The sequence below is a fragment of the Tachysurus vachellii genome, chromosome 15 (genome assembly GCF_030014155.1).
Source record: "Tachysurus vachellii isolate PV-2020 chromosome 15, HZAU_Pvac_v1, whole genome shotgun sequence".
Taxonomy (NCBI): Eukaryota; Metazoa; Chordata; class Actinopteri; order Siluriformes; family Bagridae; genus Tachysurus; species Tachysurus vachellii.
Window position 1 is genome coordinate 8,467,416 of NC_083474.1, and position 25,732 is coordinate 8,493,147.

Genomic DNA, 25,732 nt, shown 5'->3' on the forward strand with positions numbered 1-25,732 from the left:
AAACAATGTTAAAAATTAGAGTTAATCATAAAGAGTAACCATTTCCCATGAAACTCATACGAAGGTTCTCCAGTTAACAGACTGTATTTCATTTAGTATCAGCTAATACTTAGTATAAGTTAATGAATACTAGTTAAACATGAGGCATACACTTTAAACAGCATAAGTATAAACAGCATAAGGTATGCAATCAACATCTTCTTAAACCAAAGACGGCACCATCCACAAATAAAATAAAGTCCTTGACTTTATTTGACGCGGATGTCTATTCAGACGTAAAGCTGAAATTCTGATATTTACATCTGGAGTCCAATTATTTATCCAGATTATAGTGATGTGTTGTAATTTTTTAATTGATGTTGACTTCCTTTAAAACATAGACCGAATAAATGTTATAAGCATTAGCATTTATTTTTCGAAACATTTATGTGACCATCCCTACCATTTTCCTTATTATTCTGTGTTTTTTGTTTTTATTGGTATCAGCTTTGACTCCAGCAGAGAAAATTGTCATTTTCAGATTCTGCAGGAACAGAGGTACAAAGTCACAGCTACCAGGTTTGCAGTAGATAAAATATGATACAGTTGCACAACAGCAAATTGGCTAAGAGAATGAAAGATCTGAACAGCTTCAGCTTGGGTTGTAGTGTAAAATAGGATCCCCACAATCATACCCAGTATGCTGTCAGACTTCAAAGTTTCCTTCGAAGAGTTTATATAGTTATTTTTTCATCTGTGGATAAAGGTCTAGCTCAGTGAAATGTTTCCTGATGTAGCTGATTTAAATGCAAATTATCAATAAAATGTAAACTTTAGAATCACAAAGGAAGACACTTGGTAGTAGGATGCACATACGCAATTAAACACAGGAGAACACAATTAGAAAGATGGCGGCTGTGAGCGCTGGTGTGCTTGTGGTTGTTGGGAGCGTACTGTATATCTGCGTAAAGGATGCTTTGTCTAAATTGTTCCTCTTTGATAAAGTCTGTGAAATTTTGGTAAATGTAAATCATGTTAATCAGCTTTTGTTTGCTTCCGTTCAAACTAACTGATAAGTAGGGATGGGTATCAAAAGAAATTTTCCGGCTCCGGTTCCAGTTCTGCCTTACGATTCCCGGTTCTGATTCCGATTCCATAATAAAAGAAATGTGAAAAATAATGCACAATACTTAAACAATTCCATTTGTGTTTATTAATCACTCTTTAAATATTTTAAACAGAGCATTTCAATTCATATCAATTTAAATAAATCCAACATCAAATTTAACATCCAGAATTTCAGTTAGCAAAGTCTGCTTTCTCTGGGAGAAGACGAGACCTTTCCTGGCTTATTGTATCTCCAGCTGTGGAGAAAACCCTCTCAGAGGGGGGAGATTTGCTTCATTGTTGTAGCTTTGGAAATGAATCCACACTTTAGACTTTTTTTTTAGACATGTTTAACACACAGTGTACCTCAGCACAGCAGTGCAAGTGACTGATTTCTGTGGTAAACTGTGTTAATTTGGTTGCGTGACTGTAAACAGTGTAAACAATGAATATTCATGAGGTAAGACATGGCTATTTAAAGTGACTGCTCCCAGCGCTTTGCCCGTCATCGCATCGGAACCGCGTTTCGAACCGAAACTTTAAAATTCTGCGCGGTTCCGGTTCCTGTTAAAAAACAGAACCGGTTCTGAATAAGAACCGGTTCTCGGTTCAAAACCCTACTGATAAGGGATTTTTGAGTTTCCCAAAGCACTGTTCCGTTCAAATTATTTACTTATTTTCTGTTTATTATTTATGCTGAGGCTAATAAAAATTCTGACAAGGAACAGATTTGCCCTGTTCAGAATGAACGCTTTACATTTATTACATTTATTTGGCAGATGCATTTATCTAGAGCAACAAAGAGCAACATGCAAGGAAAAGAACAGTTGACTGTCCATGGTTACCCTATTTTGGCAAACATACATTAATACAACTGAGCAATGGAGGGCTAAGGACCTTGTTTAGGGGCCCAGCTTTGGCAGCTTGGTGGACTGGCACTTAAACACTAGGCTACCGCATCTCCAGAGAGCTGAGCAGGGATGTTGCAAGATCCTGACCTGGGGGTGAATCACTTGGGATGACCAGCAGTTCAGTTTTGCTTGGATTGAGTTTCAACTGGTGAGCCATAATCCATGATGATATTTACATTTACAGCATTTGGCAGGCGCCTTATACAACAGATAATGATGGTATCTAAGGAAAGATAATGGTGTCTGAGGAAAGAAAGGGAAAGATGAGTTGAGTGTCTTCAGCATAGCAGTGGTAAGAGAAAAGAGTGAGTATAGTGGGAGAAAAGGAGAGTATGTTTTACAGAGCCTTGTGGGACACCAGTGGAGAGTCTGCGTGAAGCAGATTTTGATCCCCTCCATGTTACCTGATATGAGCAACCATCCAGGGAGGAAGCAAACCATTGCCATGCTGCCCCACGGATTCCAAGTCTCCTGAGATTGGATGAGAGAGTCTTGCGGTTGACTGTGTCAAATGCTGCCGAAAGGTAGAGGAGGTTGAGGACAGATGACAGCTTGGCTAGCTGCATATCTAGCTTAGAATTTGTTCTTTTGTAGTATAAGAAATATTTGAGAATACATTTTTCAATACAATGATCAATATTAATGTCATATATTAATTTAAGGGGGCACAGTGGCTTAATGGTTAGCAGACTTAGCAGACCCTTCCTCAGTCCTACATGTCTGCACGCATCAGATTCAAAACACTGATGCCTGCCTACAAAGCCAAAAATGGACCAGCTCAGAGCTACCAGCACTGCTTGACTGGATGATCCACCATCTCTCAGTGTAAGAGGTAAGTATACAACAAGACTCTTTTCGGTTCTGGCACAGTGTTTTAGGCTCATGGTATCTTAAGTCTGTAACCTAGTGAACCAGAGTTAATGTATTCAATTAAAGAGACTTAAAAGCACTTTTGTACGTCGCGCTCTACTTTTGTACGTTGCTCTGCCAAATGCTGTAAATGTAAATATAAATGTAAATTTATTGACAAGATTTAATTCACATGCATCCAGTAACATGGAACCAGACTAGAAATGTTTGAGTGAAGGTTTTTTTGGCTTTTTTAGATAAATGTTAAAATATGTATACGTCATGTTTAGAATTTCTAATTCTCATTTTGTACAGCAAATGTGATTTCATCTGTAATAGTGTTAAGGAATTATTTTGAACTACTGGTCATATGCTATGTTTAATGACGTTCACTAATTTACTTTAGAACATGTCATATGTGACATATGAGAATTGCTTTGTCCTTTTTATTAGTCACATGCATCCACGTGCAAAAGGCATGCTTTTTACTGTAAGTAATGTAAGAAACTCTATTATTAATATTACTGCTCTTTAACTTGTACACCAGTTTAAATATTCTCCATGATGTGGCTACATGATAGCACTATATAGTTCAGCCCTTTCAAGCTTTTGTCGGAAGATGAAAAGTTTTATCTGCTTTGACCATATTGAGGGTCAAAAGTGTACGGCTTAATATAACATGAGGCTTTATAAAGTTGTGGAGTGACACAAGAAGCATCAGAAGCAGCCGGACTTGATCGTTAATAATCTTATGATGATATATAAGCTGTTTTTTTTTAGCGTGTATTGTGTGCTTTGATTAGTAGCTATGGACATTTTACGCATTTAATGCGTCATTTGGAATAAATAGAATTTGTTCAAATTATTTATAGAAACCCTATTAAATATCAGAGGTTGTAGCCCTGAATTAAGCAGCGAAAAAATAAAGAGCTACTGGCAAGACCTGTATTTGCAGTATGTCTGAGAACAATGGTGTTGATATATGCTATAATGAGTCATTTCACAAATGATTTCACACCTAAAGTCAACAGGACATACACACATTACACTGATATCTTTATTAATGCTATGTCTACTTCAATCTAACAATAATTAGAACATCAGTAAGCAAAGTCTAACTTTTCAAAATGATACTATGGCTTGACTCGAAGATCACTGAAGATGACATATTTTTTGCGTACACATTTCTCCTCACTGTTGTGGATGTCTTATCTGCAGCTCCTAGAAAACTTTGATGAATGATAATGAATTTAGGTTTTTACCAGCTATTAATTTGACGAGTTGAGATCATTATCATCAGTTGTGAAGTTTTAATCAGTATCTTCAGTAGTAACATATAAAAGTACAGCTGTGTGTAATTAGTTTGTGTTTGTCTCTTATTAAGACTTGGCCTTGGATGAAGGTCAGCCCACATTTTATGAGCAGTTGAATGCATAAATCTAAGAAATGTAGATGATTTCAGAGGGTTTTTAAACTTCTTGCAACTGCTACAGCCAATCTATTTAGCCATGTCTTCTAGATACATGATACAGTGACATCATTTGCAGTATCCAATGATTCTGAATTAATTGCACCACCAAAGACTAAGTCATGAAGCAATACATGCTTGGACTTGTGGAAATTTGGTTTCTTCTCTAAGTGGATTGTGATAATGACCTTACACTGTTAGCAGGAATGTTTAAATTCCTATGGGGATTTAGAACGTCTTTGCAAAGTCCATGCAGTCCCAGAAGGACAGAAGCTCAAATGGAAAAAAAAAAAAAGCCTGTAGATACCTGGGTACTTTTTGTAAAGTGAACAGAAAGGATGGCAAAAAAGAAGAACCGTACCGAGCACATATTCATGGCTGTGGGCCAAACATAGCTGCTATCTCACAAGGTCGTTATTAAGACCCTTAAAGGACATCTCTTTAAATGGCATGGCAGCAAGGAAATTGGTTCAGGGGGCAAGGGGATAGACACCACAAGACCTCTTTTCCTCCGCATCCACTGGTAGGCAATAGTTCAGTAGCTTCCCTTCAGCTTCAGGTAAGGCAATATCAGAGGCTGCCATGGATGAAGATGTCCTTAGAGGTTAGTGGCTGGTTACAGAGCTAACCCCATCCCCCGCACCCAATTACCTATAGTGCTGGATCGTTACCTTTCTGCTCCAGTGCAAATCCACTTGTGCACCTGCTTATCAAATAAAAAACTGCATGGTCTGGTATGGCTGGCAGAGTGCTGTGTGTAGCTGTGGTGGCTGATCTGCAGCTTTCCTGGCCATGACTTGATATCGGTTGAGAGATGGAACGAGCATGGATTGTAGGATATCTTTTTAGTATAAGCAGAGAGGCACCGGAAGTAATACAGATCCTGGAGTGACATGATTTACATTCACATTTAATTTTACATTTGCTCTGCTTTGGCAGGTGGTTTTATGCAAATTGACTTACAATGAAGCTCAGCAGATGTAATTATCCTAATTAGTAATGATAATAGTAAACAGTATAGAATGTGGCCCAAGCACATTTGCAACTCTGTCTTTTATTATCAGCCGCTTGTATTGGCATGTTTTGAATATTGCAATAGTATTATAAACGGTCGTGTAAGGGGTCGTGGTGCTGCCTCTCTCCTCCAGGTTCCCAGGTTCAATCCTGAGCTCTGTTTGCTGTCTCCTTTGAGTTTCAGTGTATGGTCTGTGGATTTTTTTGTCCCATCTCCCAAAAAATACCAGCAGGTGGCTTAGATACAGTAAATTGCCCCAGGTGTGAATAAGTGTATAGATGCTTGTGTGTGTGCATGGCACCTTGCAGTGGACTGGCATTTCATTCTGGGTGTATTTCCATCCTATGTTCCTGAGATCCATCATGATCTGTGTTGGTGTACGATGTAAGCACTAGAAAAATTGTCAAAAAAATATGATCTGATAGCAGTTTGCTATTTATTTTATCAGTTATTAACATGATTGCCAGAGAAACTCAAAGCAGCTAAGGAACTAAATTAAAAAAAGAAAACCTACCTGCTTTAGCTATTTAACTGCATATTGCTAAAATAAAATAAGAAATTATAATTAAGTCGAATAACTTTATTAACTGAAATAGATGCCAAAGACAATATTGTTGGATTTTAGTCTTTTCTTATTTTCTATGTAATATTGAAGTGTCTTTATGAATAACCAATAAATATTTAGCTTTACTGAGAATCTATGAAAATGGTTAGCTAGTCTCTCTCTCTCTCTCTCTCTCTCTCTCTCTCTCTCTCTCTCTCTCTCTCTCTCTCTCTCTCTCGTGCAGCCTGAACTTTATGCTAACTGCCCTCAGCCTGGTGTCTCTGTGGGAAATGTTTGTTACTGGCCTCACCTATCTGTACTTTGATCAAAATTAGAGCTTCTGCTGCAGAGAGAGATACATTTAGTTCCAGAATTATAGCTCTTTATGCTCACAGCTGGAGGAGAGGCTTTTCTAACCTTTGTATAATTGCCATGCACTGGACACGAACCCTGACTGAGTTCACAGCCCATGGTTGCAATTCAACAAAGCAGGAACATGACAGCGTGATTAATCTGGATCTGTTCTGCTTTGCTTTGTCAAGTCAAGTCAAGAAGCTTTTATTGTCATTTCAACCATATGTAGCTGTTATAACGTTTCTCCAGGACCCTGGTGCTACATAAAACAAAGACAGAGCTAGGGACTTACTGTAATAACAAGTCCTAGCTACATAAAGTGCATCTGTGCAACCTGGTGCAAACAGTGCAGGACAAGACAGACAAGACAGTGCAAACAAAAAAATACAAGACAATACACAAAAGACAATACACAAAAGACAGTAAACAGAAACACCCCCGACCAGCGTAAATACTTTATGTAATACTGGAATGAACACAGTGTTATAGCAGCAGTTACCTGAGATATTGTAAAGTATTGTGCAAAACAGCAATCAATCAATGAGCAATGTGCAAATAGCAAAAAGTGTGCAAAAAACAGCATGTAAACAGATTGATGGATATATATTGGAAGTGTGTGTATTTAGTGTAGGTCTGTGCAGTTCATACAGGTGATGTGCGTGTGTATGTTGTGCTCCGTATAGTTCAGTTATTAAGGAGTCTGATGGCTTGTGGGAAGAAACTGTTTCACAGTCTGGTCGTGAGGTCCCGAATGCTTCGGTACCTTTTTCCAGACGGCAGGAGGGTGAAGAGTGTGTGTGAGGGGTGTGTGGGGTCATCCGCAATGCTGTTGGCTTTGCGGATGCAGCTTTTGGTATAAATGTCCACGATAGAGAGAAGAGAGACTCCAATGATTTTCTCAGCAGTCCTCACTATCCGCTGAGGGTCTTACGATCCGAGATGGTACAGTTCCCAAACCAGACAGTGATGCAGCTGCTCAGGATGCTCTCAATGGTCGCTCTGTAAAAAGTAGTCAGGATGGGGGGAGGGAGATGTGCCTTTCTTAGGCTTTGTTAGAAGTAGAGACGGTGCTGGGCTTTCTTGGTGATGGAGCTGGTGTAGAGTGACCAGGTGAAGTTCTCCGCTAAATGAACACCAAGAAATTTGGTGCTCCTGACCATCTCTACAGATGATCCGCATGTTCAGCAGAGAGTTGTCGCTCTGTGCTCTTCAGAAGTCAACAACCATCTCTTTGGTTTTATCAACATTCAGAGAAAGGTTGTTGACTCTATACCAGGCAGTTAGCTGTTTGCACCTACTCTCTGTAAGCTGACTCGTCGTTCTTGCAGATGAGACCCACCACAGTCGTGTCATCGGCGAACTTGATAATATGGTTCATCTGTGCATTGCTGCACGGCCTGTGCAGTCAGCAGAGTGAACAGCAGTGGACTGAGCATGCAGCCCTGGGGGGCTCCAGTGCTCAGTGTGGTGGTGCTGGAGATGATTCGGACTGACTCGGACTGACTGAGGTCTCCAAGTCAGCAAAACTCTGGTTTTGAAGTAGATGCTCAACACATGTAAAATAGTCTTTAAATATGTAAAGAATTCCTGATTTGGCACAAAAGCTGTTTCTTAAATGTTGCATTATGTTACGATTCAGATTTCAGAGTTTTATTTGTCACATACACTGTATATGACTTGCAGTGAAATGAAAAAAGGTCGTTTTTCCTTTATTGAGATATAAATAAATGAAATTTAAAAAGCTTGTTAAAAAAAGAATGATTAGAAAGAAGAAGAGGTAATAAAGTTTGATGTGTAGTAGCATGATGTGCAATTATGTTACATGTATTAACAGATCAGAATGTGCAAACATTACAGAATGGAAAGTAATGTATTTTATATCGTCATATTATGTATTTATTTAACATTTACAGCATTTGGCAAACGTGCTTATCCAGAGCACCTTACATTTATCTAAATTATTCAGCTGAGCAATTGAGGGTTAAGGGCCTTGCTCAGGGGCCCCAAGAGTGGCAATTGATAGCCCTGGAGTGCGAGCTTACAGCCTTCCAATCAGTTGTCCAACACCTTATCCAGTGAGCTACCACTTCCCCCTGCTTGAGGTACCGCTTCGCCTTGCTTGAGGTACCACTTCCCCCTGCTTGAGGTACCACTTCCCCCTGCTTGAGGTACCACTTCCCACTGCATACTATTATTAGCTAAGTTGCAGTACATGGAACGGCAATTGAGTAAATAAGTCCTTATAGAATCCTAAGGGATGTTTATGATTCACATGTCCTGAAGGAAGAAACTTTTCCTGAACTTCTCAGGTTTAGCCAACGGATATCAGAAACACTTGCCTGATTGTGCAGTAAAGCTGAACATACAGTTACTAACTAGGGTGTAACTAGGGTTTGACACCTTTTTAAAATGATTTAACAGGTGTTTATATGGGCAGGAGATACATAGGTTGTGCGCATTTCCTGTTTCTCTGGAAACTTCCGTGGAAACAATGCTTCCTTTTTACTACATCTAATAAAGTTCACTATTGTTACTTTCTGGATTCCAATCAACATAGCAAGTCAATATTTAGTGTGATCACATTTAAATTTAAAACCGCATCAGTTCTAGATGGTACGCTTCACGTACACATGTTCAGTTTTATAAAGAATTTATTATAAAGATCATTACTCGTTTTCCCATGTTTTATGGTGAAACTGTCACTGTTCTCTTGGACCCTGTCATATTTGTTCTTTTTTATGCTCCTATATAAGAATACCTGCATTATGCTTTTGCCTGAAAAGTGGTTAATTACTTAAAATGTTTGTTTCTTGAAAGCTTGAAAGATTTTTTTTTTTAATGGCAGATTAATACAGGGATATAAGAGAAAAGATCTCAGATACAGTAAATATATATATCGTCGCTGTCGGGCGGAATCCTCGTATCTCCAAAACCGTTATTTTTCAGGAAATTAAAAAAACACCGTACCTTATCTGCAGTGCACAGGGTTTAGTCCGCGTTGCAGTGGATTGTCTTGTGCTAAATTCCTGTCCTCAGACGAGCACCAGAACTAGCGGGGGTCAAGATTTTTTTTTCTTTGAGCCCAGTGTTTTGAAGACATTTACCTCAGAAGACGTGTTGATTCGTTGCGACTCTTCTTGAGGAGAAATATGCCACGAAGCTCTCCTGCGGAGTGAGGAAGAGGTGGACAGTTGAAGTGTCCAATGGAGTTATGAGATTTGCGCTCAAGCTATTTTCAAGACTTTAGATTGGTTAATAACTTAAAAATAACAGACCCAGGTGGGGACTGACCAATAGCATCGATATGTGAAAAAATATGAAATTGACCAAATTTGGACATACGAGGTTTCCGCCCGACAGCGACGATATGCATCACACTGCTGTGTGAGTGGAGTTTGCATGTTTTCCCTGCATTCTGGATAATCCAGTTTCCTCCCCTAGTCCAAAGACATGCCAGGTAGGCTGACTGGCATCTCTAAATTGTCCTTTGTGTGTGAATGGGTGCATGGTGTGTGAGTTTCTTACAACTCTGTGTAGGATAAACAGTACAGAAAACAGATGGATGCATTGATGGAATAGGAATAGGATGTTCAAAAAGCACATCTGTTTGTTATGGTGAGGTGTCTGCAAACCTTTTGGCTCTTTGCCCCTAGAAAAACATTATACATAATAACACTCTCCGGTTTTATAGTAGTTTATAATCACACCCTCCAGTGTCACCCAAATGAGGATGAGGTTCCCTTTTGAGTCGGGTTCCTCTCAAGGTTTCTTCTTCTTCCATCTAGGGGAGTTTTTCCTCACCACAGTCACCTCAGGCGTGTTCATTAGGGATAAATACAAACACATTTAAATATAAGTCTAATATTAATCTTAAATCTTTGATAATATTAATGTTCGTACAGTATAATGTTAAGATTTACTTTTTGTAATATTTCTTGCTCTGTAAAGCTGCTTTGAGACAATGTCCATTGTTAAAAACACTATACAAATACATTTGAATTGAATTAAACTGAATAAAAGTGCTTACATTGGGTTGGAAACATTCCTTAAGGTTTGATGCATTCAGAGATGCTTTTCTGCTCACCACAATTGCACACAGTAATTATTTGAATTACTGTATCTTTTCTGTCAGTTTAAACAAGTCTGCCCTTTCTCTTCTGACCACTCTCATCAACATACGTTTCTAATCTCAGAACTGCCTCTCTACGGATGGTTTTTTGTTTTTTTCTGACAGAAAACCACATATAAAACACCTAAATATTATAATGCATATAATTTGCATTCTGGGTGATTTGACCAGAAGAGCTTTAGAATACTAGAGATTTGCTTATTTTGTTACCAGCGTCTGATTGCTTCACACCCACAAATTACAGTGCAATTGTATTCATTTTTTTGATAGAAATTTGTTGATGTAGTAACTGCTTTCCACATTTCTGTCCTGTTCATACATTTTCTGAGCTTGGGATACGGTCTGGTGGAATTTTTTTCATGTTTTCCATGAATCAGCATGGATTTTCTTTTGGTTCACCATTTTAGCTGGTAGCTGGTCCTCTCCTGAGAGAAGGTAGGTTCTCAAAATTACTTCAAGGTGATGAATCTGTCTGTGTATGGTGCCCTGTTTCAGTCAGAGCTCTGCAGAGGGACTGGTGCAGGGTGTGTTCTCACTTCACACCCAGTGTTCCTAGAAGGAGCTCCACTGTGGATCCACTGTGACCTTGAGAATAAACCAGTTCCTGACAATGAACTGACACTTAAATCAGTCTTGACAGGTCCTGAAGGATTTGTTGTTTAATGCCTGAAGCATGTTTTACTTTTTCATGTGAGCTCTTATTTGATCATTCCAAGCTTTTTTATGTTAACCTCTGACTCACATTCAACCACTGAAACCTAATCCTAATTGCAGAAATGATTGTAGACACTAAGACATGCCAACAACCATAAACAAACAGGTCGAGCCAAAGCTTGAAATCCATCTCAGAAGTAAAGGAAGATTTGTGACACAGCGATGTGTGTTATTCATCATGCTGTAGCTTACACTCCCTGGAGTATGAAGGAGCATGTTGAAGGAGACCACATCAAGCTCTGGGGGAAACAACCAACTCTGAGCTGAAACACATTACTTCACACCTTGGTTCAATGTTTCTGCTTAGAGCTGAGATAAAGAGAAACCTTGGGTAAGATTAAAAAAAAATATTCTGTTAGAATTTTGGGAAATCCTCCTCATTGGAGAAGAACATTTTGAATGACTACAGCTGAGTGTGGCGTATGTTTTGTTTCCTTTTTACGTCGGTCTCAAATTAGCATTTCCAGTAGTCTTTTTTTACTACCTGCCTTTATTATCGGAATGCAAAGCATGAATTAATTCAGCAACAGACATTCCATCAAATGAGGAATTGTTTTTCTTATTTACCTTTTTATAGAAAGGCACACGTTTCATAACGGCTCCAACAAGCAGACAGAAGGAGAGACAAAAATCATGTTTGTCTAATTTGTAATAAATAAATAAAATAAATCTGCAATATCTACTATCTATTTTTCACAACGCTAAGAAGAATTTTTGAATCTTTTTTAAACCTTTTCAATCTAATCTTGTATGTTTCATATAATTACTATGCCTATAACTGCAATTGAATTATTGTCCCCTATTGATAGAATTGTACCAAAATTCACTGACAAATTAATAAAAAATAAAATTATTTTAAGCTAGAAAACTTATTCAAGAGGTTATTTTTATTTTTTTGTAGCATCTTGGCCTAGCCCAATGGCAAGGATTCATATATTATTTTTTTTAAGATGGCAGAAAGTTTTTTCAACCACTTTAGCCTTATAAATTGCCATGACATGATTCCTTTCTATCCATTACAAGCTTTAGAAGCATCTCTGTGATTCTCCAGTCATTCATTCATCTTTGGTAAGTAAGCACTTTATCCTGGTCAGGGATGACAGGGGTGAAAATATGGGACACAAGCTATTGCAGGGCACCGTGCACACACTCTAAGCAATTTAACATAGCCAGTCCATCACCATGCATGTTCTTGGGAAGTTGGAGGAAACTGGAGATAAGAGGATAACATGAGAATCTCCCCACAGACCGTAACCTTAGCTCAGGATTGATCTTGGGACCTGGGATTATGCTTCTAGTCCAATTCCTGTTAGTTTATTATAAGTGAAACATAACTTAATAGTGTAAATGCCACAATTAAGTTGTTTGTAATTTAATTTGATTATTTCAGATGCAAAGTTTGAACATGTGCAATTTTTATCTTGTAATAATGCTAAGACTAAAGTAAATATACAGTATATTTATAAACAGCAATACTCTAAGCATTGGACTAGCAATAGAAAATATGAACGTCTATGAAATTAAAAGTATTAAATTAGCTAAAATAGCATTGTTTGGGGGGTTAAACCTGACCAAACCCACTGCCATGTCCATACATGTCAGTTAAATCCTCAGCCATGACCTTGAATTGCTTTTCACTCCTTGAGCAATAAATAAAAAGTCTGTTTTTTTCTGCATAGTTTATACCTGTTCATAATGTTATGTTTTACAATAAAAAGTAAGGATTAACCCAAATCTTAGTTTACTTCTGAAACTATTTTACTTTTTATAGATCCAAATCTAGATATGTTATTCATAATAATCAGAGAACCAGAAGTTACAGTAAGTGTCCCCATAATGCGTGAGGTTAATGAATTGGTGTAGAATTTCTGGGGTTATTAATACACTTTTGAACATTTTTTCTTTCTTACCTGTCATCTGGGGCAGTCTTGAAGCCAGTCTGCTGTTTATTAAAACGTATTATTTTTTGTTTAGCATGTTGAAGATTGCTATGCTTTTCATACTTCTTCACAAGCTTTTGAGGCTTGAGTAAGTCTGTATACAAGTCTGTATACATGTAACACACCCTAATTTTAAATATTCATATCATCACGTGTGGAATTAGTTAGGTTCAAGCATGCATCATAAAAAAAGAATAAATTAATAAAAACTATGACACAGGGTGACATTTTGATACCGTAATGACTCATCTGGTACTGGACTGCAACGCTGTGAGAGCCTTAGGCTTCCTGCAGGGTGATAAAGTCTGCTGTTTAAGAAATAATTCAGAGAAGACAAAACTCACTTTCTAATTGGACAAGCAACTGACTGTAAACAAAAACAAGAAAGCAGCTCCACATATAAATGATAGCCTGTGAAAACTCTTCACATGATCAAATTTTGACAATGTCATAAATACATTTCTGTAAACTGAAATGTTGTCTTATTTGCACATTTCTCAAATGTCACCAAGTTCTAGTGTTTAAAACCATGCTTTACCCCCAGAAGTGAAAAGGAGAAAATTGCATTTAATGATTTCCAATTCCACTGTAAGACGCCCCACTTACCTCTGCCTTTACAACCTAATCTACTCATGGAGGAACAACTCTGTTGCCACATTTGTAAGAATTATAGGTCTACAATGAGAATAGAGTTTGATTATTATCCACATCCATGTCTGTCTCGTCACCTGAAGTCAGATAAACACGAGCTTCATTGTCGAGCCTCATTGTCGATATTTAAACACGTTTAATTCTTTGTCCCTTGTTGTTTGTATAGAATACTCTGAACATTCGAAGATGTCACACTGCAGACGTATCTGTATATAATCCCAAACTGAACTGATTAGAATCAGTATGAATCATTTCTCTTCAGCATGTGAAATAACCTGATGAAGGTGTGATCTTTGAATGCATGAAAAAAGCACAAGTACCTACCAAGGCTTTATACAGTTTTTACAGCTGTGTTTGTTAAAAGGCAAGGTTAGAAAGGTAGAAAGGTTTAGTAAAGTATATTATTAGTTGAAAAGCTTTTTTTTCTACAATTTTTGCATTTAGTAAGAATTTATTGTCAATTTATACATTCATTCATTCATTCATTTTCTACCGCTTATCCGAACTATCTCGGGTCACAGGGAGCCTGTGCCTATCTCAGGCGTCATTGGGCATCAAGGCAGGATACACCCTGGACGGAGTGCCAACCCATCGCAGGGCACACACACACTCTCATTCACTCACGCAATCACACACTAGGGACAATTTTCCAGAGATGTCAGTCAACCTACCATGCATGTCTTTGTACCAGGGGAGGAAACCGGAGTACCCGGAGGAAACCCCCGAGGCACGGGGAGAACATGCAAACTCCACACACACAAGGTGGAGGCGGGAATCGAACCCCGACCCTGGAGGTGTGAGGCGAACGTGCTAACCACTAAGCCACCGTGCCCCCCAGATTGGTTAATAACATTAACTTGTTAATGTACTTGTACTTGTTAATAAATTGTATTTCTACTTGTATACTTGTAAAAAATATGAAATTGACCAAATTTGGACATACGAGGTTTCCGCCCGACAGCGACGATATGCATCACACTGCTGTGTGAGTGGAGTTTGCATGTTTTCCCTGCATTCTGGGTAATCCAGTTTCCTCCCCTAGTCCAAAGACATGCCAGGTAGGCTGACTGGCATCTCTAAATTGTGCTTTGTGTGTGAGAGTTTCTTACAACTCTGTGTAGGATAAACAGTACAGAAAACCGAGGCGGGAATCGAACCCCAACCCTCGAGGTGTGAGGCAAACGTGCTAACCACTAAGCCACCGTGTCCCCGTCAATTTATACAATGCAATAAAATTATAGTGTGTAAATTCTCAGAAAGCAACAAAGGACATTTAAAATGAAAGAGTTTAGAAATAATGAATTAAAAAAAAAAAAAAAAAAAAAAAAAAGAAATTTACACTAAAAACAAAATACTTACACTAAAATATATCCAAATATTTTACATAGGTTTATTGAGCTTGATTGTTGAAATGAACATTTTACAAATTGATGCAAGATCATGGGTGGTATATTGCAAATTGATAATAAGTGACCTAGTCCACTGTAGTGCAGGTCTGTTTTTACAGCAACAGGGGGTATGAGACTTGGTTTAAGTAGTTCTCAGTCCTTTACAGCCATAGGGGTGTGCTGTGGGAGAACTGCTAGCTCTGGGGAAGTCATAAAGCAGCTGCAATTTAGTGTTTATGTGAGAGCTGATGAACCTGTACCACTTCCCAAATGGCAAATGTCCTGGATATCCAGGATGGGTGAATTCCTTGATGAATGATGCTGGTGTTTGTGTGTAGGTGACTACCATACACAATATCCAGGTTCAGGGCTCATAATCAAATATATTAACCTGCAAAATGCAGCCATGCGTCTTTTACAGCATACTGTTTCTGTACCGTATGATACAGATACATGGCATGGAGTTCTTGCTGGGTAGAATAAGAGTTTTCAGGTGTACATTTTTATTTGTTTTTGAACAATATATGTATTGCTATGAAAAAAAAAAAGATTACCTCAGCTCTGCAGACATGATTTAGGTTCCCAGTAACATCTAACAGCCATTCACATCTTCCATGAATACACACAGATGCTCCAAAAATCAATGGCACTTTATAAGCCGCATCAACATCTGTGTACCTTATAAACCTGCAACTTAAAGTAATCAAGCGTTCATGGCTCAAAATAAAACATCAGGTGTGTGGTAACAAACCCTTACGAGCAACAATGCAATGCTTAAAAAACACATGATAACATATATGACCTATAAACAATAGCACCCAATTGAAATAAATGATTCTGACAGCCTGTACTGTGAATTCAGTAACTCAGCATGTAGGATTTTATCTTTTTGGAATTGAAACTGGGATATTTTGTTGATGCAGCATGTTGTTAATGTTGTTTATGTTGACCAGCTGCTCTGGGCAAAACATGGAAATCTATTTTCCTGGTTTTATGTTTATAATAAAGGTAGAGCCAATGAAAATGAAAGGGAATGTATCTATGAAATGTATCTGTGTAATCTAAAGAGATAATCGATGCCCATAGTACAGTTTCTTGTTATTATTATTATTATTATTATTATTATTATTATTATTATTATTATTATTATTGCTAGTAGTAGTAGTAGTAGAAGTAGGCCTATAGTTATGTCACCATCTTCATCAACCAAAACAGTCTTCCTGACACCAATACTGTATAATTATTTTGTCACGTATCACAGAATACTGATTACACACAAAGAAAAACAAGTTTATTCTTAAAAACAATGTATGTAGGTAAACATTTCAAATCTCCAGTGGAACTCTGAGTAATTTTCTGACTAATAGCTGCATCTTTTTCGGAAAATGTTATGGGCTTACAAATGAAATATGTTAAAAGCCTATTTGATAAATAAATAAATCATATTTGTATGTAAAAATGACATATCAGTACTAGCATAGCGTTCATGTGAGAGAGCCAATGGCGTAAAGGATATGGCATACAGTAAGTGGCTGTGTCTGTCCACCACCAGATATTATTGAGTGAGCAGAATAAGAAAGCTCTGGCTGGAGATAAGTTGCTGATATATGTCTGATTTTTGCTCAGACAGCACAGTGCATTGTTGAAGCATTAGGTGTATAGGCTAGTGATCTGTTAGGTCAGCCGTAGGCCATAGAGAAAAGGAAATGCATGCATTCTCCTGTACAAACTGCTTTTTCCCACAGCCTGCTCATTCTGACCAGTGTCTAATGCTCTCACATCACTGAAAGAACTAAGTGCAGTGTTGAATTGGATTGTGAATTGAATCTCGCACAAAGGAACTTTATCATGTAGAGACTACACATGCCATGTTTTCTTATTGTCAGTCTCCCAGGATCCACTGTAACCTTTTAGAATGATCACAGAGGAAGCTTTAAAGCAAGTGCTGATTCTGAGGATTATGGTGTGTTGTCTGATAATGGGGATAATGGAGACATGAACTTCCTTCATTATCTGTTGTGCGATAATTAAAGGCAACACCATCTTAGTCAGCCACTGGTCCACTTTTGTTTTAGTCAGCTTTTCTGACAAGAAGATCACAGTGTTCACAGTGTTGTGCAGTGACGTTTTATAAAATAAAGAGCTAGTTGCCAATGATTACAGTTGCGCATATATAATAAATGTCACCTTATGCTAACATTTCTTAGTTTCACTGGTTGTAGTTTGCTCTCTGTTACGTATATAACATGATTCTAATGTTCCCTGAAAAGGGAATAAGATGCTGTGATGTACTGTAGCTTGACACTATGGGGACTCCTCTTTGCAGAAGCGGTGGCTGAAGCTTTGTGTGAAAACACACCAATCCACTGGCTCAAGGAAGTCATGTGATGAAGCAGTGCATGCCAGCAAGTCCACATAAGGGCATCTACAACACATCAATCCTGCTTCTACATATCTTAAGGAAGCCCAAGTGCATGCTATGCATGTGGAGCAACACAGCATCTTGTTTATTTATTTAATTAATTAATTTATTTGTTTATTAGTTAACATCAATATCAACACCCCACACGCCAGGAGATGTCTGTCCTACAGGGCCGTGACAGAGGAGCACAGGAGCAGAACACCAGCTAGCCCCATAGGATTTGGGACCCTTGAGTGGGCTCCAAGTCCAAATTATAAAATGTAATAAAAATGTGAATAGGACCAGCCTGCCAAATGCACAGAAATCAGCCTGAGGAACATCTCTAGCCAAGACACTGGATAAAGCTATATTTCTAGTATAATGAGCACTAATGCCTAGAGGTGAAGACATGCCACATGCCTCATAGGCCCAGGAAATACCCACCGCTACCAAGTGAACTACCGTAGGTGCTGCTGGAGACTGGGCTGCCTGTATTGCGGCTGGCAAAGCAGACTAGCAGAGCAGAGAATTTACACAATGCACTTGAACAATGTGCATAGGTGCTGAGAACCTTAACAGGCAAGATCGGGGCAGCTGACAGGGCCTGCAAGTCCCCCACTCTCTTTAGAGACATCAAGGCTAAGAGTTCGGGTCAGAATCTTCTAGAGGCTAACTCCATATGTTCATAGGGGGCTTCTATCTATCATCTGTACTATGGTGTCCAGCCCCAGATGTCCTGGAGGGGAGATGGAGAACCATAGGTAACAGTGGGTCAACTTCTTGGAGGCGAACAAATCCTTTTCCGTCTGGCCAAAAATTTGCCATATGCATTCCACCACCTGAGGGTGGAAACGCTACTCTCCAGGCATCAGCTCCTGCCTTGACAGGAGGTCTATTCCCTGCTTTATGTGGCCTGGTATGTAAAAATTCTCTTGTTCCATTTCCGCCAACTATTTTGATCCCCATGACCCAAGTCAACGCGCTGCTTTATCAGACGTGGGACCTGAGCCACAAGGCACAAGCGTTCACTTCAACAAACCCCAAGATACAGCATGGACACGGATGCACACATCTTTTGAATTGTTTGAAAGTAAATGCCTAGACAAAAACCAAATCATACACAGAGCACTTCCTGAAGACAAAGATGCAAGGCTGGTGTGAAGTAGCTGCCCTTATACTTGCTGGTACAAATTGCTTCACCGCATCTCCTTGAGCCAATAGATCGGCATGTTTTCACACAGAGCTTCAGACATCACTTCCACAAAAAGGCGTTCCCATAGTGTCAAGCCGTGACAGCACCGAGTTCCCACCAAAGGGAACCAGATAGTTCTTTATATCAGATAGTTTATATCAGGCATAAATTTAGTAAAACAGAAAATAAATTACAACCTGTCATGTAATAGATGGACTAGAAAAGCAAAGTCCTTTATTCCATAGTGGAAAACGTACGGATTACACTGAGTTACGCTGACACTATAGACTGTTCAATAAATGTCTGAGAACAGAAAGCTTCTGTACATTAATGATTATCCGTCATTCTTTGTTGAAAAACGTTTTCTTAATGCATTTATTATTCTTATCTACAGGCTTATCATACAAGCCCCTTTGAAAGCGATGCAGCTATAGAAATGATAATATATCAGTAGATGCATTAAAATAAAACCTCCCATTTGAATTATAAACCTGACATTTGAATTGTGGGTTTTGTTTTTTTTTCACATAAAATATTTTTTTATTCTATACAGAACACAAATTGTGTAGCATTTTTCTAAGTTTAAATTCTTATATTTTCAAATTAGGTTAGCTAACCCTAACCCTAACCCTAACCCTAGTCTGTTGTTTCATCATTAGCAGCACTTTAGACAGAGCAGCTACATCAAAACCAGGTGATGTCAGAGACAAACATGTGACTTAGCCATGTCCCCAAGTCCCATCCTTCTAACTGTCTAGCACTTTGCTACTTTTTCCCATGGTATAAAGACTACAGTTTTCTAAACATGTGTCTACTACGTGGTACTAATGACTTTAGATATATAAATATATGAATATAATTACTTATATTTGTTCAAGCTCAAATAAATCAGCTATGCAGTAGGTACAATGTGCTTGACAAATTGTCAAAAAGTTAATGTAAATTCTTAAGGATTGAATATAATATGCATTATTTATTATAAACTGTATACAGGGAAGCCTCACACCTCCAGGGTTGGGGGTTCGATTCCCGCCTCCGCCTTGTGTGTGTGGATTTTGCATGTTCTCCCCGTGCCTCGGGGGTTTCCTCCGGGTACTCCGGTTTCCTCCCCCGGTCCAAAGACATGCATGGTAGGTTGATTGGCATCTCTGGAAAATTGTCCATAGTGTGTGAGTGCGTGAGTGAATGAGAGTGTGTGTGTTCCCTGCGATGGGTTGGCACTCCGTCCAGGGTGTATCCTGCCTTGATGCCTAATGACACCTGAGATAGGCACAGGCTCCCCGTGACCCGAGGTAGTTCGGATAAGCGGTAGAAAATGAGTGAGTGAGTGAGTGTATACAGGGAATAAATAGGAAAGGATATGAGAGTGAGAAATATAATTGTGGACCCACCCAAGCATCATGGGTGTCAAGCAGAGAGCTTTTACTGTGATCAATAACTATGGGAATGTACAGTAGCAGGACATATTTTTATAGTTAGCAAATAAAAGCCAATGTCTTAGAGTCTGGCTTAAATCAAAGCTGTGTCAGGTAGCAAAGTGCTGGGTAGATGGAAGGAGAGATGATGAAGAGCTGTTGCCATGTATCTTCTCAGGGACATGGCTATTGATTAGTCATTTGTTTCTCACTGAAGTCACCTAGTTTTGGGCGTAGCTGCTCTGTCAGAACTGCTGGTAATGGTGAAGTAATGGAGAGACTGTGCCCAAGCTGTGATATGGTATGCTTGTGTCTCACACATTCACTCATTTAATCACCTATAACTTGAAGATAAATCAGTTTATGAGACTTTGAACTAAGAAACATGCTACACTGGCTAAGCAAGATGTTCCAAATTCCGGGTCAAATGAATCTTTTCCTAATGTAATAGTTCTATATAAAACCTTTGGGGAGCAATAAACCTTTTACACTGAAACCATTCTAGAATTCAAAGAACTATCTAACTTGTATTCAAAGAATTTGTGGATTCTTACAACAAACCCTTCAAAATTGTTCGGTGTTTCTATATAAACAATCCATTTATGAGGCAAATGCCCAGGCGTGGCAGTTTGGTAGCCCTGGGACTTAAACTCATGACCTTTCTATCAGTAGTCCAACACCATAATCAGTGAGCTACCACATCCAAAACTGTCCTTTTTAAGAGTGTAAGGTGTAAACAAATGTGAATACATTATTCTGAATAGTGTTCTTAATAGATAGTTTTTTCAGAGGTCTTTTTGACCAGAAGGGTTTACGGGGCTTGGGATTTGGCTCTCACAGACCATGCTACCTCTGTACATGTTTCCAAGGACAACACTGACCTTTTAAGCCTTTCCCATTTCTAAAGTCATACAATATGAATCATTAAAGTGATGAATCACTAAAAAGGCTCACATACAGACAGTATGTACCTCTACTATATGTACATAATCATGCAAGGCTGTATACAGCATTTTATAGAAATGGACATGTATATTTTTTAAAATTAGAGATCCACCAGATAATTACCAATAATACACAGAGATATTTCACAAGATATTTTAAAAGCACTCAAAGTTTATTTCAGGAGTGTGGAACTACAGTATGTTTGTCCTTCAGCCATATTTTCAAGCACTGCTTAAACCTGGGCTACATCACGCATAACCAAACCGACTGCATTGTATTAAAAGCATTGACCTTTCAGTGTGGGAGAGGTGATATACTGTATGGAGACTTTTTTTTTTTAAAAACAGGTAACAGTGGAAGTCTTTTCTTATGCTGAGAGAAGCCAACTTTTACATCTCCATGAGAATAAATTAAGCTTTAGGGAACAGACCTATATTCACACTCAAACTGACAAAACTACATACTTTTTCTCTACCAAAAAATAATATCAAATAAAATCCTAACTGATTCAGTGGATATATATATGTATATATATATATATATATATATATATATATATATATATATATATATATATATACCTACACAAATCCATTAATAGATCGGAAAATACAAAAATAGTTTAAAAGACCATTTAGTGCACTGGGAATCATTTTTACTGACTCAGACAATTCACTTGAGTCAGTGAAATCTTCTCAGTCATGACCAAAAGAAAAAGAAAGCAAGGTTAAAAACTTGGAACACTGTCTGTGTGGAGGTTCAAATGCTCTCCTCATGTCCAAGTGAAGTTTTCTGCTGTTTAATCTCTACAAAAAAAAAAACCCATAAACATCCATAAGCATCTTCAGTCGTTGTTATCAATTAAATTTATCTTTGTTTTACATTATATGTTTACATGACACATGTGAATAATGTGTATTCAGCTTGCTTTCCACTACTTGAAGGAGTGAATATTTAGAGTTATGCCTGTGATTTTCTCTTTTCTTGTTCAGTGAATTGATGTTTGAGTTGGTAAATCCAAAATTTGCTCCGCTTGCAGTGAGTCAGTGTTTGAATCAGGGAAAGTTTCAGTCACGACTCACTAAAGCAGTTATTCGGTCCATCCATCCATACATCCATTTTCTGTACCACTTATTCTACTCAGGGTCGCAGGGAACCTGGAGCCTATCCCAGGGGACTCAGGTCACAAAGCAGTAAACACTCTGGACAGAACGACAGGGCATAATCACACACACATACACATACACACTCACACACACAATGTGCCAGTCAGCTTATCACACTTGTCCTTGGACTGGAGGAGATAACCAGAGTGTCTGGAGGAATCCCACAATGCACGAGGAGAACCTCCAAACTCCACACATGCAGGCCAGAAGCAGGAATTTAAACCTGGTTGGTAACCTTGGAGGTTTGAGACAAACATTCTAACCATTAAGCTGCTAAAATAATTGAGACACAATTCAGCTTAGAAATTAAGGCCGACTATTAGAAAGCAGTCAGAATTTCATATAATTTCATATTTACAATGGACTTATGTGGATAGCACACCAAAAACTTTAATATACTGTATGTGGTCTGTTTTTCATATTTTTATACGACAGCTACCAAATGTTTCAGCAATTGATAGGCAGATAAGCATTTTCTTCCTCAAAATTCTGGGCAGATCTGCAGCACAATTTTTATAAGTTTATGCACGTCTCTCGCCAAAGGAAAAAAAAAGTTTTTTTACTCCTCCCGTGTGACCGACTGCATTTCATTTTACTGTTCTACTATAATGCAGGTATCTTAGACACCATGAAATTCTGTGTAAAAACCTAATTAAGTTTCTTTTTTTCATTCCTCCTTTTAACATTTCTATTGGTTCCTGATTTAATGCGTTAATGCCAAATTCCACAGCAGAGGGATGATCAGCTTTCCTTTGGGGATCATAAATCCTAGTCATGAACTGGTGAAGAATTCCATAGTAATCCCTGGATTAGCTTGGAGTTTAGCTAGGAGTGTACTAAAACAAAGCATATCATAAATACACATTTAGGGTTTAGCATTGTTGTGATTTGAAAACATTTGTTCTTTGCAGTACTGAAAAATTGCATTCAAATGATCTCCTTCTGTATTTTACCCTCTGGGAATTTTTTTTTTTTGGAAAACATTACAATGTTCTGCTGAAATGCTGATTTGTCAAGTATAATGATATTGAGAAATTGTCTATAATAACACTCTATGTTTGACTCCATGGACTTTCTATAACCCTGTTATTTTTCTGACTCCATCCTGAGGCTTACAGCATTTTGCTTTCCCAAGACTTCCTGGTGCCATTAGTGTGCATGCATCTATTTTTGGTGATTAATAGCAAGTTCAGGTCGGATAATAGGATGCTAAAAGCTCCCATCGGGGCTAAAAGGAACTTGTCGCTGTTAACATCTGAGATATATACCCAGAATAACGAATAGCTGTGCAATTGTGCATCTGATAATCTCAATGCCATTGACTTTCTCCCTTATCACTATGACACTAACCAGTCATGGGTGTCTGTGAGCTCGTGCTTGCAGAAGGGAAGATAGCGTTTTCTACCAAGTTGCATGAGCAGCAGTCAAAAAGTTGCAGTCAGTTGGCTTCACGTGCTTCACAGGATTATCGTGAGATACTATATGCGAGAGATGCCTGATGGGTCTGAATTAGAAAAAATACAAAAGAAAAAAAAATAAAAAACATAAAAATTGATAGCAATAAATAGATGCATCTTGTTTGCTAATCATACTGTAGTACCAGCAATGCTAAGCACATCCAATTTACCAGCATAGATTTCACTGTTACTCTAATATTACATTTATTTACATGTGTATTATCATTTTTAGAGGGCAAATTCATAAGTATCTGAGGAACATTACCATGTCCATCCACGAGCATGGAACATAGCCATGAAAAAGACAACGTTAGCAAGCTTTACTTTAGCAAGATCAAAATGTGGCATTGGCTTAGCAGGGAATTAGCTAGCGGCAAAAGAAAAATCAAATGTAGCATACAGTACGTTTTTATAGCAAACCTTTTCTATGTCAGTTGATGTCTTTCTAGAGATTTTTTGACAAGACTTTTGTCTCTGGAAACACTACCGCTGCCAGAATGAGGCACTGCTCCATTTTGTCTCAGCAAAAACTTTTTTCTTTCAACGCTTCATCTTTATTAGTCATCTGAAAAGCTCTGTAAAGACTTTTTTGATGAGTCTACATTCATTTTCTGTCACATTTTTCAATTTCTGCTGCTGCAGGTGTAGAAAAGCCTCTAAGTAGTCAGCAATAAATTAAAAATAGCTTACTCCTTCCGATTGATCACTCTATTTCTAGTTTTGTGTTTCCACCGCTTGGATTTTAAGTATAAATATATATTTTTTTACAATCCCAGCATGTGTTTAATCATTGTGACATTTTAGGTGATAAGAGGTGAGGTGATGCTGGGACCACTAATTTGCTGCCTCTGAAAAACATGACATCTTTCCCCAAAGCAGTAAAGCAGGTTCCTTTTAATGTATAAAGATGTTATCTTCCTGCCACAGGCTGCTTTTGAGAATGGGTCAATAGATGTTTTTCATGTTTATTCAGGAGTCTATGCAGTCTTTTTATTCCTTGTACTTATCTATATTTCCCTAAAGGCATGTTTTTTTTTTTTTTTATTTATTTTCCCCCCACTTTTTCATTTATTTCAAAAAGTTTACTTGATCCATTCACTATTTAGGTTGCTTTGGCAGATTCTGAAAATATGAAGCAAATGCCTTATCAATGTCCCCATTCAGTCATATTAGAAATGAATTTATTCTACCTTGTGAAAGACGATACGGAATCGTTACGTTTTTTCATGGAGTGACTACTTTTTTTTCAGTATCATTGGATTCCTTTACATACTGTAGTGAGAATAAAAATATAGGCAGATTATTTAGAGATTTTATATAGTTTGTACTGTACATATACACACATGATCTCCATATATTACAAGCTACAAATCTCTTTGCTTGCATATTCTACTTCATTGCATATTTTATTTCTGCTTTTGCTCGGTTATGGATGTGGTAGCTTAGTGGTTAAAGTGTTGGACTACTGACCGGAAGGTCATGAGTTTGAATCCCAGGTCGCCACTGCTGCCCCAGCTGGGCCCCTGAGCAAGGCACTCAACCCTCAATTGCTCAGTTGTATAAATTGAGTGATGTGGTAGCTCAGTGGTTAAGGTGTTTGACTACTGATCAGAAGGTCATTGGGTCAAATCCCAGGTCCACCAAGCTGTCACTACTGGGCCCCTGGGCAAGGCCCTTAACCCTCAATTGCTCAGGTGTATAAACTGAAATTAAAAAAAAATAATAAATCACTCTGGATAAGAGTGTCTGCTAAATGATGTAAATGTTAGTCAAAAATTAAAGCTCCTGTAGTGACGCAGATGGAGAAGCATGAAAAGGGGTATGACATGCTATTGTAGTGGTATTTTCAGCTTGTTTTTTGCTTTTTTTTGTTTACATGGCCGAAAGGTTTTTGTGGACACCTGGGCGTCACGCTCGTATGTGCTTTTTGAACAACCTATTCAGTTCTTTTTGCTGTTATAATAACCATAACCTCCACTCTCCTGGGAAGGCTTTCCACTAGATTTTCAGAGTCTAACGCTGACGATTTGTGTTCATTCAGTCACAAGAGCGTTAGTGTCATGATTCAGCCCAGACTTTTGGCCATGTGCTATTGTTGTTGTCACGT

At 38.2% G+C, this 25,732-nt stretch overlaps 1 protein-coding gene across 1 annotated transcript in view; it reads left to right on the forward strand.

Moving 5' to 3' along the window:
- grik4 (glutamate receptor, ionotropic, kainate 4) overlaps positions 1 to 25,732 on the forward strand; it is a 385,301-nt gene that overhangs the window by 164,797 nt on the left and 194,772 nt on the right. The gene's annotated exons all lie outside the window — the stretch shown is intronic.